Source organism: Ambystoma mexicanum, chromosome 9 (assembly GCF_040938575.1).
Source record: "Ambystoma mexicanum isolate Mex_15411 chromosome 9, UKY_AmexF1_1, whole genome shotgun sequence".
Classification (NCBI taxonomy): Eukaryota; Metazoa; Chordata; class Amphibia; order Caudata; family Ambystomatidae; genus Ambystoma; species Ambystoma mexicanum.
Window position 1 is genome coordinate 219,408,465 of NC_090931.1, and position 21,051 is coordinate 219,429,515.

Below are 21,051 nucleotides of genomic sequence, written 5' to 3' on the forward strand. Positions count from 1 at the left end.
ACACAAGTTTTTCTAGGCGTGACAAGACAAGGAGGGTGGAACAAAGGGAGGACAAAATAACGATCTTACTAGGCCTTGTGTCATTCAGATCACGCAAGTGTGGGGAAGGGGGAATGGGAGAAGTGCCAGGGGGGAGGGGAAGGGGGAAGTGCAGTTAACTCATAAGTGCAGAGAGAAGGGACTGTAGGGTTGCAGATACAGACCCTTAAGTGCAGGGGAGCCTGGAGCCAGTGCGAGGGCAATTGGACATGTAGGAGCCTGGGCCCGAGTTCAGAGAGTGACCTGGTGACCAGTGCACAAAGCAGTCAGGTGCATCAGCAGAGGAGAGGAATAGAGAAAACAGAAGCGAAAGGAATGTCTTCAGTTGCTTCCAGAACCAGAGGTGGCTCTGCTTAAGTTTGGGAGAGGCAGAGAGGCAGTTCCAGAGGGAGGGCCCAGCCGAGGAGATAGATCTGCCCCCAACTCTCTGCTTGGAGCTGTCATGCCTCATCTCCTCCTTCTCCCCCAACTTCCAGTGCTATGCTGATGACACACAACTCTTCAAACTTCCTTCAGGTGCCATTGCACCTTCCATCAACCCTGACTACCTCTCTGCCATGCAGGCCTTGTGCACTTCCTATGATCTCTGCCTCAATGCCAGCAAACCAGAGATCATTCCTATTAGGACCCCCTCACCCTGTTTCTTCGCTTCACTCTGGCCTTCTTCTGTGGATTCTCCCCCGCTCCCTCTTTTGATTCCAGAAACCTCTGAGTCATCTTCGACTCCTCTCTCTCCTTCCTCCCTCACACTCAGGACTTTGCCAAGAAGTTTCTCTTTCAGCTCTTCCTTCTTAAAGGAATTCTACCTTTTCTCACCTTCTCCAAGAGGCTCAATGTTACACGGGCTCTGGTTCTCTCCAGGCTTGACTATTGCAATAGCCTCCTCATGAATCTTCCTTCGTCCACTCTGCAACTCCTCCAGAATATGGCAGCGAGAGTTATCCTTGGCCTCAAGCCCAGGGACTGCATCTCTCCTGCCCGACAATGTCTGCACTGGCTCCCGGTTGATGCACGGATTAAATTAAAATCTCTCGGTATCATCCACAAAGCTGTCTGGGGCTGGGGGCCGCTCTATCTGCAAATCAAACATACTAATTATTCCCCATCTAGACCTCTGAGCTCCTGTGGCACACATTTCTTGTGTGTAAAGCGGTTTGCTAAACAGGGCTGGTGGTCGATGGCTTTTCTCAGCTGGTTCCCTTCTTTGAAACAGCCTCCCCCTCACTCTTCATCTTGAACAGAACCTTCTAAAATTCAGGAAGAGCCTCAAGACCTTCCTCTTTACCTCTTCCTCCCCTCCTTCTCTCCCCTGCTAATCGCACAGTAGCTTGATTGGTATACAGGGCCCTTATGCATCCTCAGGGCCCTGACCTCCCACATCCTATCATCCCAGCTGCTGTCTATCCTCAGCACTTGCCTCAGCTCACCCTCTAACCTTGGTGGCTTGCACTAACTTTCATTGCATTTCAGCCATGAGCACCACAATACCTATCCTATTCCCTGTCCTTTCTGCACTTGCACAATCTGAAAGCTCACAAGGCATAGTAGGTTTGTCTTCCTCTCCCCATTGTTTTTTTTCTTATATATTTTTATGTTTTGTAATTTTAATTGTCTGTCATCCCCTGTCCCTTCCCTGTTGACCTGTGGGAACTTTGAAAAGATGTTGTATGGGGAGGGGGATACACAGGAACCTTGGGGGACGCTGCATGTGATGGGGATAGGTGCAGCTCTAGCTGTGTGTGAGAAAACTCTCATGGACCTGCCTTCTAGGAAGGATGCAATCCATAGCAAGGCTTCCTTGGAGAAATTAACGGTGGAGGTGAGGGCATAGAGTTTTGTGGTCTACAAGGTCGAACGCTGCTGAAAGGTCCAGTAAGAGGAGGAGCACAGGTCTGCCTCTATCCCTGAAGAAGTTCATTTGAATTTTCAAGTTTAGTAGCGCAGACTCTGTGCCATGGCCAGGCCGAATCCTTGATTGACGCATCCCTAGGATGGGATTCTGTTCTAGATAGAATTGGATCTGGTTGTAGGCTGTTCTATCTAGAATCTCAAGCAACTGTGGTGATTGGGCGGTAAATGTTGGGCATTGTAGGGTCAAGTGATGTATTTTCAGAAACAGAAGGACCCACGATTCTTTGAGGCATGTTGGTACCAGATTCTTGGAGAATGAGGCATTAATTAATTTTGTGATGACAGGGACTAGAGCTGCTGAGCAATCTTTTATGATTGCTGGTGGACACATGTCTCCTTTGCATCTGGATGATTTTAGGTTTTTGAGAATATTGGCTGTTTCCAGTTCGGAGACTTCTCTAAAGTGGAAGGTGAGTGCAGCGTGTGAATTGGTGGTGGCAGGGAGGTTGATGGGAGGTTGATGGGGCCGGGCTTGGCTTGACTTGACTTGGCTTGGCTTGGCTTGGCTTTTCTGTAGTAGGCATAGTTTGGTCCACATTGCGTTCTGGATGTTGGTACACCATGTTTCATCTTTACTGATAGAGGAGGCTGCTGTGATAGGAGTTTCAAGCTCTCGAAGTATTCTGAATAGTTCTTGCGAATTAGAATTCTCTTTGGCTATTCTAGCATTGTAGGTGTCTCCTTTAGCAGCCATAATGGCCTGCTTATATTCTTTTGCAATCTTGTTTAAGGGCCGTTTGGGGCTATCTAAAGGTTTTTTCTCCAGATAGCTTCTGCTTGTCTTTTCTTAGAGCGCGGTGCGTGCAGGTCAGCGATGAACCAAAGGTTACGGTGGTCTGTGGGTGTCGACTTTCTTGGAAGGAGTGGGGCCACTAAATCTTCTGCCTTGGTCACAGTGCTTATATAGATAACTGCTAAGTATTGAGGTTCAGCTGAGGCTAGGTTTTCCAGGGCCAAGGGCGCTAGGTAGAGAGAGATCGATTCTTTAGAGATATTCTTAGAGCTACGAGCAAAGGTTGGTGGCACTGTTGGTGGTGCTTGTTTCAGTGGAAGTCACCACAGGGCCAGCAGGCGACCGCTCCAACCTAACATTGAGAGTGCCAGAAGTGAGTCGCACAACATACACTGATCTTTCATTTCAGATTTTTAAAAAGCAACGTCAGACAAAAACAGCACGAGAACATGTTTTGGTATTGATTAGATTAATACATTAAACAAGACCCCAGTTCTTCCCAACCCTCCCCTCTCTTTGACAAGGGAGAACTGTGGCAAATGATGCTTGAAAGTTAGGCCAGCAAGATGGCTCAGCAGGTTAAATGCTTGTTACTGTGATTTGCAGGTTTGAATCCTGGCAATCCCAACTCAGCCTTTCATCCTTCCGAGCTTGGTAAATGAGTGACAATTTCGATTGGGTAATATTATGCCCCATGTAAAATGCTATATTAAAAAAACACGCATATGTTTTTGGCTCTTTCCTTTTGCACACTGTAATTGTAATCAGTTATTTATAACTGCACTTAATACCTGGAGGTTTCTAAGCACAGACCCGGGGATCGAACCTGTGTTGCTCTGCGTCGTCTTATTTCCAAGGCAAGCATGTTGCCCCTGAGCTCTCCTCCGGAGACTAGTAGGCGATTTAGAAGAGAGTTTTGAGTGATAAATAAACCTCTGGTGGGGCCGTTTTGCGAGCTACCGGCATTGGCAAATGTGAGGGAAGCACCAGGAGCAGAGCAGACCGACTTCAGGCAGGTATCCCTCTGGAGAAACACAGTCTATGTCGCTTCTAGAATATTCCCCACTGGTCTGCTGCCCCGTGCTGTGAAATATCCCACTAATAGGTGCTACACGACCGCGCACTGTGTCCCCTTATCAAAGACATTCTCTACATACAGTCCGGTTAATGTTCATGTCGAAGCTCCCTCCGGCTGCAAGCACACTTTGGGGAGTGGAGGCCCTTCAGCACTTCTAAGGGAGCTAAGCATAAACTCAGTGTATCGCACACTCGGTGAAAAGAGCCAAATAACCGCTTTCCTATACCAGCAGGCATAAGACATCCGTATACACCTTTGCAAGATGTTTACAGATACGGCGAAAGTTTCGTCCACAGCTCCCCCTGTGCCCACTGCACATTCGAGCCCCCTTGCGGAAGAACAGCAGTGGACCGTGTGCCAAGGTTAATTCTGAGGAATGAGATTCCGTTCGTCTAGGGGGTTGGCATTGCAGTACGTGCACGGGTCAGGGAGTGGCAAACTGGACTGGAGCAGTTGTGCGGCCTGAAATAACCATCGGCCATGCTGAATGCTTGCCGCTTGCAGAGTCAGCACACTGGCGCGCTAGCATGCGAACACAGCCTCTGGAAAGCGGCTTTGCCAATAAGGTCGAGCTGAAATAGGTCGACCTCAGAAACATAATGAGCAGAGGCGAAAAGGGTTAATTTAGAAAAAACAATTACGGATGTGGAGGGATAGAGAGGTATTTTGGAGAGCCCCTCAACCTAAAGGAAAAGAAAATAGCAATATTGACAAAAAGAGCCAAATTCGAACGACCCTTTTTGGCGCTATAACATGCAACTCACTGGAGGCGAACGAACATGTGCAGTGGCTTCTAGCTTATTCGCCTGGTAGGATGGAAGGGGCCCAAACACCCATTCAAGGTGAACTTGGCATCCCTGCGGATGCTCTAGGACAACATTTAGCTTAAATGTCCCGTATGCCTGCCAAGATTTCACAGGACCGCATAATGCAAAACGACCTAAACAAAAACAGCTGTGAGGTGCTAATTTGACTCTGACAATGTTCAGGCTTTCGCACATATGCAGGGAATCAGTGTTAAATCGGCTACTAATTGTTGCAGCTCGTGAGAAATCATTAAAAAAATTGATTAATTCAAAAGAAATGTGCAAGCCTCCAACCTGAATGCACAACATTGTCTCAAAATGTAGTCCTGCAATGCCAGTGCCCCAGAAAACGAAATTATGGTATGTTACGAGTTTTTGTATGCTTCAAATTACAGGGGCCTTAACCACTGGTGGTGTCATTTTTCTTTAGGTTGTATTTTCTCTATGCTTTTATTTGTATGTAGAGGGAGATGCGAAAAAATGGCTGACTGAGTGCTAATGTGGCAAGCTGTAATGCCGAATAAAACTGTAGTGCTGGCTTCCCACATCGTTTGCATGGCTGCGCGAGGCTCCACTCGCTGAAGGTTCTGGGAAGGAATGCAGGAGGGAGATGGTTGGTGCAGCAGGTTAACCGGAGAGAGATGGAGCAGGCGGGGCTCTCTGTACATTTATCCTTTAACAAATATATCTGAATTATAGCTCAATATTTGTAATCTGTATACTATAGATTTGCCGACGAGCGCCTGAGTCGCACGCTGTTAGGAGAGTCCTGTGAGCAGTTCTGATGACCTCAGTATAGTACGTGATCACCCTGCAACTGTGGCTGTTAATGCGGGGGAGTTGAAGGCGCGTGATCCATGATCCACTGACTATATATATAAATTGCATGATTAAGGATCAACTTATATATTTACAGACTTCGACTTACTGGTGTTCACAAGCCTGCATATCTGCAGGGTTGGCCCTAGAGAAAAGGGCATAAGAACAACAGGACATTCCTACACAAACAACTAGACAGTTTGTTTTCATATGCTACCCTGCCTTGCTATCCCTCTCACTCCTCCTTGTCACAGTGATTTCTTAAAATTCATTCGCAAAGCTTTTTTTTGTCGCAGTACTTCAAAAAAAAGGGTCACTGAAAAAAATATTCCTGTGGATGGTGTATGCAGACAATTTAATCATTTTGGATTAAAATGAGGATATTTTAGGAGGTCACACTCTTGGACTATTCAGCAGTATTAAAACTGCACAGCCACGTCTTTGCAACAGGGTGCAGGAGATATTGCATTCAACAGTATTCCTCCGCCAGCTTTTTTCTTACCTGAAATTGGAGAGTCAATAGTACCCTGGAAGAGATGGATCAAGTCCTTCGAACATTATGCCAAATTGGTATGTGGCATGATTTACAGGGTGGAGAGAGAGAGAAATCGTTACTTCTGCATTGTATAGGTTCTGCAGGTCAGGAGAAATATGACGACCTACCACATTTCCCAGAAGGTGAATGTAGGAACATGAATGAGTATGAGAAGGCTGTCAGAAAGATGGGCAAACATTATGAGAAGAAGTTGAGCACCATATTAGAAGGATACAAGTTTGGCAAGTGAGTACAAGAGGAGGGGGAGAGTGTTGAACAGTATATTACAACTCTTCGGAAGTTGGCCAGGACTTGCAATTTGAACAGACTGCTAGGTGAACTTCTCAGGCATCAGTTCATGTTGGAATGCAGAAGTGGTAAAGCCAGGAAGACATTATAAGTGGAGGATGATCCCCCATTGGAGACCATTTTCAGATTGCTAAAGAGGTAGAATATACAGATAAATGTGTCAAGGTTTTTGAACATAAAGTGAAAGAGATGACTATCAAGGCAGAAGTGGTGCCACAAGCAGTGGTTGCATCTAGTTTAGCCGAAACTATATCATCCGTAAGCACTTACCCCCCACAGCAGAGAAGAAGGCTTCAGATGACAGAAACAATCAGGAAGGAGGAAGGAGAGCGGACCCCAGAGGAAGGACAGTCTTCTGAGTGAGGAGATGGTGCAGCCCAAGGAGGAGCAGCCCAAGGAGATGTTTCAGATGTGGCAGTGCGTCACACTGGGCAAACAACCCAGAATGCCTACTTTGAGAGTCATTTGTCAGATTTTTAGGGATAAAGAGCATCTTGCTAGGTGCTGTAGGAACAAGGGAACTGTCACTCACTGGATTGACAGTGATTACAGTGATGAGGAAGGTGATGAGTGCATCTCAATGGTCGCAGATGAAGAGGAGTGACTTGAAAGTCCTAGGGCACCTCTCCCAGTCAATGGTGTCACCAAAACAGTGATGATTGATTCTGGTGCCAAATATACACTTACGCCACAACATGAATGGGAAGAGTTAGGATGCAAATATCTTAATTAGGTTGATATAAAGCCAAGAGCCAATGGTGGGGCAAAAATAGAACATTTGGTATGCTTTTGGCCAAGACTAAAATTTGAATGACGAGAAACTAAGGGCAAAATATATGTATCAAGGAGTGGTGCCACCTCTCTTCTGAGTGGACACCTTAGACGAAACTCCAAGTTAAGCTGGACCAGAATGCCAAAAATGCAGTCCTGGCTGTGGAAAGTGCCCAGGTAAAGAGTCATTCAGTGGATGAGGTTTTTCAGGATAAAAGAGGAAGTTTACGTGGGTGTGTACATCATATAACAATGAAGGATATGTATGTGCCAGTAGCCCAAAGATTACGAAATATTCCATGTCCATGAGGGATGAGTTGAAGGCAGAGATAAAGAAGTTACAAGAACTAGACATAATAAAAAGCATTGACGCATCAGAGTGGGTCTCTCCTCTGGTCATATTAAGGAAGAGTTCTAGAAAATTTAGGATCTGTGTGGACATGAGAGAATTGAATAAGCGTGTTGTGCCCGAGAGACATCGGTATCAAACACTCTGGAAAGTATTTTGACAATGTGCCTGGCAATGTTTTTTTTCCACATTAGACCTCATCTCTGCATATCATCCAGTGAAGTTGCATGAGTATTCAAGACATTTGACGGCTTTCATTACCCCAGAGATGTTGTTCCAATTCAACAGTATGCCATTTGGACTAATATCAGCTGATTCTTTTTTGCAAAAGCTCATGCATCATTTGTTTGATGAAGATTAAAACATTTTGTGTTTTCAAGATGACTTTCTGGTTTATGCAGACAGTTTGGATGTACATAAGAAGAGACTACAAGAAGTATTGAAGAAGCTACGAACTGCAGGAATGACTCTGAGCCACGAGAAATGCAAGATTAACAGGCAGAAATTGAATATCTTAGCCATGCATTCTCCACAGAGGCATACACCCCAAAAAGTACCTGGAAGAAGCTATTGAGGGGATGCCTAGTCCTGTTTGTCGGAACAAGTACGAACATTTCTCGACATGACTGAGTACTATTCAAAAGTAATTTGTGATATTGCTAAACTTACATGGTCATGAGAGAGTTGGTCAAAGTGAAAGGTACTTTTGTATGGGACAGCCCCTCTGAGGGGGAATTCAATTTCATAAAGAGAACATGGGCAGAAGCACCCGCTTCAAAGAATTTCAGGAAAGGGAAAACACGATCAACACAATGGATGCTAGTAATGTTGGCCTGGGAGCAGCGCTGGCCCAGCTGGAAGGGGGAATAGAGTTCCTCATTGTGTTTGCTTCTGGGTTGTTGAAAGGTGCTGAGAAGAACTATACCACTATTGAAAAGGAGTCCATTGTAATTAAATGGGCTGCTGAAAAATTAAGAAGTTTTGTCTGGAGAGATAATAAAAAAGGGCTAGACAAGGTCGCGGCCAGAATCAGGTGGTGTGTGTCCCGACTTCAGGATTATAATTGTGTTGTCAAATAGATTCCAGGAGTGAAGAATGATGCCACTGACTGTTTGTGCAGAATGACATCTGTGTAAGAGCAAGAGGACAAAGAGGAAGAACAGGAAGTGGTTCTCGAGGTGTCTATCTTGCTTAACCATCAAGAGGAGTGGTAGGAGGCCATGAGATAAGATATAGGTTTGTGCAAAGTCATGCACCATCTAGCAAACGGGAGACCCAGTAAAAGAAAATCTGATGAATTGGGGTTGTCTTCTTCGTGGAATGTGCAGGATGAACTATGTGCTCAGGGTGGGATGTTGAAATAGGGTGACAAGATTGTTCCACCCGAAGAAAAACAGAAGCATCTTATAGAATTTGGACATGAGGTTCATCAAGGCATTGTAAACACCAAACAGGGGATAAGAGATTAATATTGGTGGCCGGCCTTCCATCTGCAGATCAAGAGGGCAGAACGAGATTGTATCCTATGTGAAAAAAGTGATAACATGTGTGTGGGTTCAAAGTGTGCCATGGTAGTTCCGAATATCCCAGGGCGACCATGGGACAAATAGGGGATGGGTGTTTTGGTTCCCATTTAGAGTGATGGTATGCAGTCTTTTTGTCTGCTCATGATAGGTCTGCTCACCAGGTGGGCAGAAGTTGTGTTAAAACTGCAAGTAACTGCAAGAAGTGTGATCAAATTCTTGGAGGAATTATGTGTCCGCGAAGGATATCCGAGTGTTACCATTCTGACAACGGGATACAGTTCAGATCTAGACAGATGGGAGAATACTGCCACGCACATTCTATAGTACATTAAAAAAGTGCCTTTATCACCTCCAAACCAACGGAAGTGGAATGGTTCAACAGGGTCTTGACAGAGTCCATAAATTGGGTGTGGGATAATGGCAGGCACTGGAAAGTTGCAGAAATTGAAATTGTGACAATGAGTAAGTTGGAGATTGTTGTGGAGAATATCAGGAGGAGTCAGTTCAGAAACAAATGGTTGCATGACAGATATGGTGTGAGGGAAGGTTTCTCTCCTGAAGTCGGGGACATGGTAAGGTTCAAGCTGCCTGAGGAATGGATGAAGTAAATGGTCGGAACTCATGTGAGTGAGAGAAGTGCTCCGGTATGCACTTAGGACAGAAGACAGCAGAGTGTGGAATATGGGGAGAGTGATGCTGATGAGAAGCAAGTGTTATGGAGATGTGAGGTGCACCTTGGTTTGTGATAAGGACACCGGTAGGGATCTTTCCTTGCAGAGAACAACAGATGGGGAACCTTCCAGTTCGAGGTCTAGGAGGAGGTATCAGAAGCCAGGCTATCTCAAAGAATAGGTGTAGGGGAAAGCACAGCAAACCTAGTGAAGTGGATGGTGGAAATTCGTGAAGAGAAGAGGGTGTGTAGTACTGGCTTCCGACATCATGTGGATGGCTGTGTGAGGCTCCACTATCTGAAGGTTCCAGGAAGGAACATAGCAGAGGGACGGTTGATAAAGCAAGCGAGCCAGAGAAAGACAGAGCATGCAGGGCTCTCTGTACCACTTATCAAATATAAAGTTGATTGTGCTAGTCAGAATACAGAGGGTATTGTGAGAGAGGGGAGGTTCTATACACGCATGAACATTTGTACTTATATCCTGAGGTCAATTTATTAAACTCAGGACAGGGACAGGCTCACAAGTGACCCCAAAGTGGCTCCCCAGATGTAGATAAAATTACTGGAGGAAGTTGTGATTGCCATAAATGGAGGAGTTGGCTGGGAGGCTCTTCCAAGGAAGACTATATGCCACCGCACAGGCAGTTTGCAAAAGATGGACAGTCACCAGGAAGTCTGCATGTCAGCCCTCAAGCATCCATCATATGTGGCATTTCCTACTTCTTCGGTGCCCAGGGTGAGAGGAGTCCTGTACAAGGAAGACTGTGTGCCAGCACAGTGGAAGTGGGCAAAGGAAGACAGGCTGTTTGTCAGCTTACAAATATAGAGTGACTGTTGCGTTTACTACTACAGTGCTGGCCTGAGTGAGATAAAAATACAAAATGAATGCCCCACCAGGAAGTATTTAAGCCATCAGAAATAAATTCATGCAACCTTTTTCGATTGTGGTGGTAACAGAAACACTTAATGACACTCTGCTCTGCACTACCCCTGTATGCAAAGGGCAGGCTGACTACAAATGATTCTGTAGTCAGAAATCTCAATTCATACATTTTTGTATTCTGTAGATAACACGTTTTCTTAAACAAAATATCGAATCACTTTGAATCTTTCAAAAAGTAAAGAAACATATATACATAAGGCAATCATATGCAGAAAAACAATACATGCATACAGGGAAGCATAACACATATACATGTTAGCATGGTTGGTTCCACTCATAAAGAAAGGACTAGAAGCGTGTCATGAGTCATGGGATGCACCATAGATTCTAGGTTTACAAAGTTCAGTTAAACATCTTGGCCCTTGCTATCTAACTAGTCTCAAAAGTGACTACTACCGCGTCAACATAAACCTAACCACGTAACAGAGGTCTACATAGAAAGCAGTTATATATTTGATAACTGCATTGACTCCTTCCAAGGTGCCACAAGTGCTTCAAAGGGGGCTTTACGTTTTGGTGGTTAGGTGTCCGTGTACCGCCTTTCTCAGGATCAAACAGAAATGGGCGACACCTGAGGACCAAAAAGATCAAATAAAATATGTAAAAAGCAGCATCACACAGTTACTGGAGAGGCAAGTATAACATCTGTGAATGCAGCTAAAAACATCACTGTATTGCTCAGAACTCATATTCACCACAAACAAAAGAGAAAGGCACCACAACCGTAAGCACACCAGCATTCTTACAACGTGGTCTCTCTACAAGGCTGGTGAGAATGTGCTGACTATCTAGAACACTTACCCTCTAGGGCTATAAGGGGAATTGTCTCAGTGCTGTATGCTTGAAGGTATCAGGTCATGTGTGACGAAAGGCTGGAGGTAAACCCTCTGCTGTGCACTAGATTTGAAGCAGAAAATAGACAAGCAAGAGAGGTAAGGCGCCTTTCAGGGCGGAATCAGATATGTATGCCCGACCTCTTAGTGAGAGGAGCACAGCCCAAGGAAGACTGTAGTATGCGATATGAGTACAGTTGCCATGGAGGCTGTGTGTCAGCGATCCAGCATCCATAAGCTGTTGTAGAGTTCTCTCCTCAAGTGGTGCCATTCAAAAACTGCCCAAGCAGTGGACCACCAGAAAAGGCTGCCTCTTCTGTAACAGAAGAAAAGTAGATGACTGACCTGAAGGAACATTGCCACGTTTGTGGGAGTTATTGAAAAACTCTTGATTAAAAATCTATGTTCAAGTAGCAGCCAACCTACAGCACGTTATCAATATATGGGAGTGCTTGGAGCTGTCTGCAATCGGAGCCATGATTATCGCATTTGTTCTTCTAGATTGGAGTGTTCACATGACATAATGAACCATAAGGGCTCTTAAGTTAAGGTTCCGTATCCAATGTGAGTACACGCCTCATGGGATTTGACTGGGAATTGAACAGCTGCATGCCACCATGGAAGTCTTGAGTACTGGGTGGTATAGCAACTACCTGTATATTTGCAGTGTTTGTGACCGTAAGGAATGGCGGTCTAAAGATGCTGTATATTTTTACACACAAAGAGGAAAACTCAACTCTGATGTACTCAATCCTATGGGATTAATTGACTAGAAATTCATGGCTTGTTGTACTCGAGACACTTGGAAGTAGTTTCCACGTTTGTTTTTGTCTATGTCCACTTCATTTGTAGTGGTCATAGTTTAGTACCTTCCCATTACTGGGCACCTATTTGTCTGATTCTACTGGAGTGCGGTCTTGCAGCGTGATTGGGTAATAAAATTATGTGTGCAGTTTTGCAATACGGTTCAGTGCTTTGGTTTGGTTTGGTTGTTTTATTTATTTATTTACATAGCACACAATGCCCTAAGGCATCTACACTTAACTTAAAAATATGGCTACAATAAGTGCAGTACAACAAATACAGACCAGGTGTACATTGGGCCTGGGAAGTGCAGGATATTACTTACATGGTAAAGCTTTGCTTCTTATGCAGGGAGCTACAACTAAGTACATATGAAATCAAATAAGTGAAGAGAATATATACTTGGGCTAGCTCACCTCTTGTTCCGGGGAACTACATCAGGTACATATGAGGACATGATAGGTACAAGGAATATATACTTGGGCAAGCTCACCTCTTGTCACAGGGAACTACATCAGGTACATATGAGGACATGATAGGTACAAGGAATATATACTTGCGCAAGTTCACCTCTTGTTGCGGGGAACTACATCAGGTATATATGAGGACATGATAAATGTAGGTATATATGCCTGGGAACGTTAGCTTCCTGAAGCGGGAGATACATCAGGTCCCAAAGGACAACATTATATCAGAAAAATATTACGGTAGGTGAAGAGAAAAAATATACATAGGGGATGTAGTCTCCCAAGAGGGAGTACATTAGAAGGCATATGCTAACAAACAAACTAGGGAGGTACAGCATATGTTTGCATGAGAAATGTCTTACATGAAATAACATAGATAGCAAAAGGGTATAGGTATATGAATGTGCGGAAGTGGTAAAGAGGCCACTTTATACACATATGCGGACAAAAGAGAGTAGGGAAAGCGGGATGTAGTCATTACATAGCAATATATTATTACAGTCCAAACATATAGAGAGGCAGTAGAGTTCAATTGTGTTGGACAGTATAAACTGTGTATTGAATACAGCATACTCATAGTGCATTGAGCCTACACTCCTGAGCAATGAGCCTAACGACAGTATGGCAATTGTATTAGGCAGTGATGATTACCCGGGGGTGCGATTATGAAAGTGAGGAGTGAACATGCAAATTAACACGATGTAGTCAACTCAGGTGGTAAAGCTAGATCCGGCAAAAGCGATGAGACGAAGGCAAGTAGCAATAATCCATAACGTTGCATCTCGTAGATCAGGTGACCAAAGAACAGCTAGATACGATGTTGTAGCCAGATGGCGTAAGGATGGGACATGGTTTGGAGAAAAGTAAAGTAATAAGGCGTACAAGTTTCACATGAGGGGACCTATATTGTGAAGGATGAGTATTTTCGTGGCAGCGTAAGGCAAGTAATAAATAATACAAATGTAGAGTTATGAAAAAAAGTTGGGCAGCGATCATAGGTGAACACATCTTACCAGATGTGATATCAGGAGCACCCCTAGGAAAGAGGAGTCAGCTGCATTGGGCATCAGGCCGGCAAAAGCAACTTAGGCAATTCCCGGGCAAGGACAGGGAAAATACAGGGAGATGGCTTTAAAAGTGAGCTTTGAAATGTCGGGACCGGCTTTGCCTAACGGCTAAGCGGGGCCTTGGTATTTGTTGTTCGAACGACCATTCAGGCAGCTACAAACAGGGAAGTGCTTCTCTCCCACCAGGTAGCTCAGGATCACGCAAAATAGCGGCGGCCATCTTTGAAGCTCCGGCCTCTGCATGAAATAGATGGTCCAGATTGGCCTCGTGCTGTTGGGGGCACATCCTTCCTGGGTGGAGGGCACAGGGAAAATACCTGATCCAGATTATACTGTGGTGAAGACATGCAGCATGATAGTATGCTATACTTCTGACTGCAGAGGTGTGTAGCCTTACAACAGTATTGCCACACATCATCTGAATTCATTTTTTTTCAGTTGACTGCAAGACACCTATGTTGTTTGAGGTGAACGTTGGTGTTTAAAAAATGCTTACATTTGTTCGACTATAGTTTGTCTGTTGGAATATTCCTACATTGGTTGACCTATGCTTTGTGGATTGAAATATGACTACCTATGTAGGTAGTAAAACATATTTTAGAGGGAAATAAGACTCTGCTGAACAATATTGCATTTGAAAGTAGTTAAAAATTGCATTGTGAAAGTAGTTAAAAATTGCATTGTGAAACCTAGGCCTTTTACCCCACTATACAGGACTCTCAAACTTAGTTGTGTTCTTCTCCTGTTTAAAATGTTTATTTTGAAAGTAGTTCCGCTCTGCAGCTTTGCCTCCTAGCAAAGCACTCATCACTATCTAAGCGCCTGTCGTCTTGTCAAATTGTCAACTTGTCTCATCTCCCTCTTTCTCGTCTGCTTGCTCCCTGTCCTGTGTCCTTCCCTAGTGTTCTCCCCTACCCCTTCCAACTCCCTTTCTCTTCTCTCCTCTCCCTACCTACTCTATGGTGCTCTCTGGCTCTCCTATCTTTTCTAACTGCTTCTCTATCTACTATTCTGCTCTCCTCACTAAATCTGGTAGGAAAAAGTTTAAAAAGGACATCCTTGTCTCCAACCCAGACCTCCCTATCGTTGACACCTATACCAGTGCCTCCTCCAGGCAATGTTTCACCGACATCCTCTTTGTTGTTCCCTCGCCAGACCTATGGGCTCTACATATGGTCTCGGAACTCTCTCCCTTCTCTTCCTCTCCCATTATTGGTGATACCCAGTGGGAAGCCTTCTTGGCCCCCTTCCACTCCTCTCTGGTCATCATTAATGTTTACTGGAATGGTACCGTCTTGGTCCAAGGCCCTCAAGCCAACCTTCTCCTCTTTGATAGACACTTTCCGTGTCTCTTCAATTTCTTTTCTTCTCCTGCTGTCCTCTCTGTCCCCTCCATGGCTTCCTTGCCTACCCCTGCTGTCTCCCCCCTTGGCTACCTTGCCCTCTCTTCCTTCCTCTTCTGCCCCCCCCCCGGGCTGCTTCTACACCTCTGCAGGGCTTACCTCTGATTTGTACCCTTCCCCGGAAGTCTTTCAAGGATGGCAACCTTCTCCATATTGCCACTGTAAACTCTTGCTCAGCTGTCAAACCCTCCTCTTACATCTGCCACCTCCTGGAGGAACTTGACCACAATATCCTCGGTCTCAGAGAGACATGGTTCTTGGCCAGCTCTGTCATGAGCTTTGCCACTCTCCTCCCTGATGGCTACAAAATCCTCTCCACGCTCAGATCCAACCATTCCGTAGGGGGTGCAGCCCTGATCTTCCCTGGGTGGATTCCTGCATCTGTCATTCCAACGCATGTCTTCTCCTCTTTCGGATGCCTCGCCTGCAGACTCTCTCTCATGGCTGTTCCCTTACTGGAGCTACCATCAATCAGCCAACTGGTCAGATCTCCTGAGAGGGCGGACCTCTTCTCTTCCATCCTGGTCTCAACCACACAACTCCTCCTTCTTGGAGACTTCAACATCCACCTGGATGCTTCCTGTCCTCCCACTGGACTCTTTTGTGACCTCTGCGACTCTATCTCACTCTCTATCTCCCCTCTGGCCCGACTCACTCTGCAGGACACACTCTGGATGTTCCGAACCCTTCAGACTTCCCCTTTCGACCCCTCTAACCACTCCTCTCTCCTGGAGTGATTACTTTCTCTTTTCCTCCCATCGCACCCTCTCTACCCCTTAGGCCAAGACAACTCCATCACTGCCACCTACCTTCTCGGTTATCCGACCCATGAAGAGTGTGTCAGTTGAGGCTTTCGCCGCCACTTTCTCACACGCCCGGCCACTTGGCTGACTCACACCCTGACACAGCCCTTTCCATGCTCCAATCTGCTATATCTGATACTCTCAATGTTCTTGCCCCTGTCATGAGGATCCGCTTGAAGCCCAAAGCCAAGTGCAACTCTTCGTACAACTTAGACCTTGTCACCCTTAAACATAAGTGCAAGGTGGCTGAGAGGAAATGGTGTGCTTCTGGTACCTCCTCTGACAAATTGGCCGGCCGCCTTCTCCAAATGCAGTACCGGCTCTCCATTTGCACCAAGAAGAGAGCCCACATCCAAGCCTGCGTCTCAGTGGGATCTAACAACTCAGCCGAACTCTTTAAAATCTGCAAGGAGCTGGCCAATCTTGCTGCAGTCTGTACCTCTCCTGTACCCTCCCAGGCTCTCTGCACGGCCCTGGCTTCTCATTTCATCTCTAATACTCAGGACATCCTGTCCTCTCTCTCTTCCCCCCCGCTCCTCCCTCTACTCCCTGCTCATCCTCTGGCCCTTCTTCGGCCACCTCTCCTCCCTCCTTCTCTACCTTTCCCCTATTCTCCTCAGACGAGGTATCTAGACAAGTCTTGTCAAAACACGTTCACCCCTGTTCCTCCAAAACCATCAAGGACCACATTGACACCCTGGCTCCTGCTCTGGCTGACTTCTGCAACCACTCATTTGACACTGGAGTCTTCCCCTCCCCCTGAAGCACTCCCTTGTGCACCCTCTTCTTAACAAACCCTCTGCCAACCCTTCCTGTCCGGCTAACTATCTTCCAATATCTGTCACTCCTTTCCTATGCAAACTCCTGGAAAAGCTGGCCATCTCCCAGCTTAATCTTTGCTCTGAAACAGTTGGTTGTCTCCATGTCCATCAGTCTGGCATCAGAGCTGCCAGAAGCACAGAAACTGCTCTCCTGAACATCTGTGAAGACCTGCTCTCCAACCTAGATTCCAACACCCCCTGTGACCTCATCTTACTTTATCTCTCTTCTGCCTTTGACACAATCAACTATGCCATCCTGCTCAACCGTCTCCGTGATAACCTGGGTATCACCGATCAGGCCCTGTATTGGCTGACCTCCTTCCTCTCTGATCGACATTCTCAGGTCCAACTTGGTTACTTCCTCTCCTCTGTCTCTATATCTACCTGTGGTGTTCCCCAAGGGTCTAACCTCTCTTGCTGGCTATTCAACCAATACATTCCACTTCTTGCCCACTGCATTGCCGCTCTCTGCCCCAACTTTCAGTGCTATGCGGACGATACTCAACTCATTTTCCGGCTCCCTTCTGCCAACTCTTCTCCCTCTATCATCTCTGATTGTCTGTCCGCCATCTAGGAGTGGTGTGCCACCAATGATCTCTGCCTTAATGCCAGTAAGACTGAGATTCTCCTCATCGGCGCACCTGCTCCCTCCTTTCCTGTCACTCTCTGGCCGGCCTCTCTTGGGCCTCTTCCTGATCCCACCTGTGAGGCTAAAAACCTAGGGGTCATCTTTGACTCCCCACTTTCCTTCTCTCCTCACATCTCTGATTTCTCTAAGAAGTCACACTACCAGCTGCACCTGCTCAGAGGTATTCTTCCTTCCCTCTCCTTGCCCCAGAAGCTCACTGTCTCAAGAGCCCTGGTTCTCTCTAGGCTGGACTATTGCAACAGCCTCTTTCTTAATCTGCCTGCCTCTACTCTCTGCCCTTTGCAATTCATCCAAAAAGGACTGCAAGACTTGTCCTTGGCCTCAAGCCCAGGGATTGTATTTCTCCAGGACTGAAATCTCTGCACTGGCTCCCAGTGGCGGTGAGGATTAAGTTCAAAACCCTCTGCATTGTCCACAAGGCATTCTGGGGCCTGGGGCCTCAACACCTTCAACTCTCTCTTCCTAAATATCTTCCTTCTCGTGCTCTTCGCTCATCCACCTCCATCCCCCCCTCAGGGTTAGTCGCTTCTCCAAGCAGCAAGTTTTTGGTAGATCTCTTTCTTCTGCTGGGGCCTCCCTCTGGAAGAACCTCCCTGCCTCTCTGAAACTTGAGGAGAACCATCTCCGGTCCTGGAAGCACTTGAAGACATTCCTCCTAGCTTCTGCTTTCTCACCTCCTCTCCCTTGCTGATCTCACGGGTGAATCTGAAACTGGATACCTGGCTACCCTATGATCTCGGGTCCAGGTCCCCTCCCCGCCAGTTGCAAACCTGCACTGCCCCCCTGGCAACCCTTGCACTTGGGGACTGTTTCTGTATCCCTAACACCCTACTAACACTTGACACCTGATGTCTGCACTTACCTGTGCACTTGCCACCAGCTGGCCCCACTGTTATTATTATTTATTGTCTCTATTTATTTTACTGTTATCCTATGTACTGCAGTGCCTCCTCCCTTTCCCCTGCACTTTTCCCCTTTCCCCTTCCCCTGCATGTGCGCGATCTCAATATCACCTGGCCTAGTAGGATCGCTGTCTCTGTCTTCCCTCTGGTTCCCCTCCCTTGCCTCGTCGCGCTTTAAAACACTTGTGTATAGGCGCGTTATAAATGCCATATCATATGATATCATATCATATGTTCAGCTGTATTTTGTGGATTGAAATATGTTTTCATTGGTCGAGCTATACTTTGCAAATTTGAATATGTATACGTTGGTTGAGCTACACTTTGTGTATTGGAACATGTTGGTGTTTTTATTTGTGGCAGCTGTGGGAAGAACAAGACGAAAATAAAAAACAATTTAAGTCAAGTGTATCAAGTCCACAGAATTCAGTTTTGAGATGTTCTTGTATATAGTGCTGGATACAGTGGTTTTGTTCTCGAAACCTTTCAAACATATGGGATCCCCTCTACTGAGAATGAAAATAAACAATCTGTTTGATGGAACGGTTCCCACTCAGGAGGATCTGCAACCACATGTTAGCTCACTGTACTTTTTCAGAGGCGACATTTCAACTTGCATATCAGCTGCAATGGATCTTTTGCATCAACATCTCAGGTAATCCACATCTGAGAAAGACTACCACCAGCAACCACGAGACACATATTTCTGCCTTGTTGAGCATCATCGGTGAAGCATGGCTGTGGTGCTGTGTCTCTCATGTCTGGATTGCCCCTACTGACTCACAATGAAATCCCAAATTCTTCAAAATTGGCAAACAAATGGGAGCTCCTCTACTGAGAGGGAACACTGACAAGTAACCTATTAGATGGTGCACTTTCATGAGGGTCTTCAACCATGTTTCAGCTCACTGTACCGTACCAGAGGAGAGATAGAAATGTGCATATCATTCCGGCATCACCCACTAGGATAGTCCAGCATAAAAAAATATTAGACAATTCTTCTCTGAGCAAGGGTACCACCAACAACCCCCAGATACATGTTTCTGCCTTCTTGGGCATGAACAGGGAGGTGTGGCTGTGATGCCACACATCTCTTCTCACACATAAAACACGTGGCTCATGGCTGGATCACCATAATTGACTAGGGTGAACTCCAAGTGTCGCAAAATGTGTAAGGGGGTACTCTTCTTTAGAGGAGAACTATGTGTCATTGTCGGTGGGACCAGACTGATAAGCAAATAGTTATTTGTCATTTGCCCAGTAACAGTGAGCTTTCACAGGACTGTGGAACTCTCTGAGCGGGATCTATCTTCTGAAGCAGGTTATTTGGTGTATTCATTCTCAAGGGAAGTGCTCACACATTTTTGCAAAGTACAGTTTTGTTCAATCATAATGCTGAAGTACAGAATAGGTGCAACTCCAGTACAGCTCTTTTCAAATGATGCTCAATATTAGCATTCACATTATCACTAATAAATTCATACAGATAAAAAGGAAAGAGAGAGGGCAAGTGAAAGAGATAGAGAGGTAAAGAGAGACAGGGAGAGAGAGAGAGAGAAAGAGAAAGAGAAAGAGAGAGAGAGAGAGAGAGAGAGAGAGAGAGAGAGAGAGAGAGAGAGAGAGAGAGAGAGAGAGAGAGAGCGAGAGAGCGCGAGAGCGCGAGAGCGCGAGAGCGCGAGCATATTGGATCACCAGTAAATATGACAGGGCAAAAAGGTTACCCCCAATTCGTGGTTATCTCAAACAATGCTATTTAATAAGTTTGCATTGAAATCATGCCTAGACCTGTTTTGTCCATAGCTCTCCCTCAGGGCTCTTAATATAAAGTCAAATGTACATGATGGGACTTAACATGAAACTTCCAACTGTATTTATTATTCAGAAAAACGATTAGCAGTTTAGATGTTTCTGCTCATTCCTTACTTAGATGTTATTTGAGATGTGTTGGTATTGTTCTACTTTTCCATTTCTCTTTTTTCTTTATCTCTCAAAGGCATTTAGCCTATCAAGAGCCCTGATCAACTTCTCATTGTGAAACATGTCTAAGCACCATTTAAATCTAAACTGGAACTCTAGTCTGTATTTAATTTTCAATTGGATTTTGTCCAATGACATGCCTTGTTTCATATTCACACGCGGGCTTGCAGAATTCTGCATTGTACTAGTTGAAGGGGAGATTTCAGGCCCAGGCTGAAATGGTGAGAAGTTCACAAATTAACTAATCAACCATTTTGTTGCACACAGATAACTGTATACCCATGATGGTAGAGTCGGGGAGGCGCTCAACCCCTCGCAAGGACACAGAAGGAACTGAGTAAGGGCACAGTCCAATTACCAGCAAAGTAAGGGAAAAGACAAGAAGTGTAGGGGAAGTTTACTTTGACGCCAGGAGAGTAGAATAAAGAAACAATTTTACTAATATATAATCATCCCTTGTGGATCATGTACTGATGTGCTTCCCGTCTGACACAGAACAAGTGGCGAAGAGGAGACGGGCACCCTGTGTATGTCTTCCAAGTTTTCTAGTGTAGTGCCGTCCCAGACCAGTGAATTCATCGAGGGGCAATGCTCTAAGTAACCTTATAGGCTCAGATGATAGAGCATAGTAGCTTCTATCAGCCAGTCCTTCCACCTGCTGTAGATCCAACCCTGCACTTGCCTGTATGTGCCCCCATGCTAGCATGCTTGGCCAGAGTCGACAAGTGGGGCAAGCTCCAGCATAGCCTTTTCATTAATTCCCCACATGATGCCATGTAAGAACCTCCGGGGAAACAGCAGCAGCAGTGCCATGTCACTCAGTTCAAGAATGC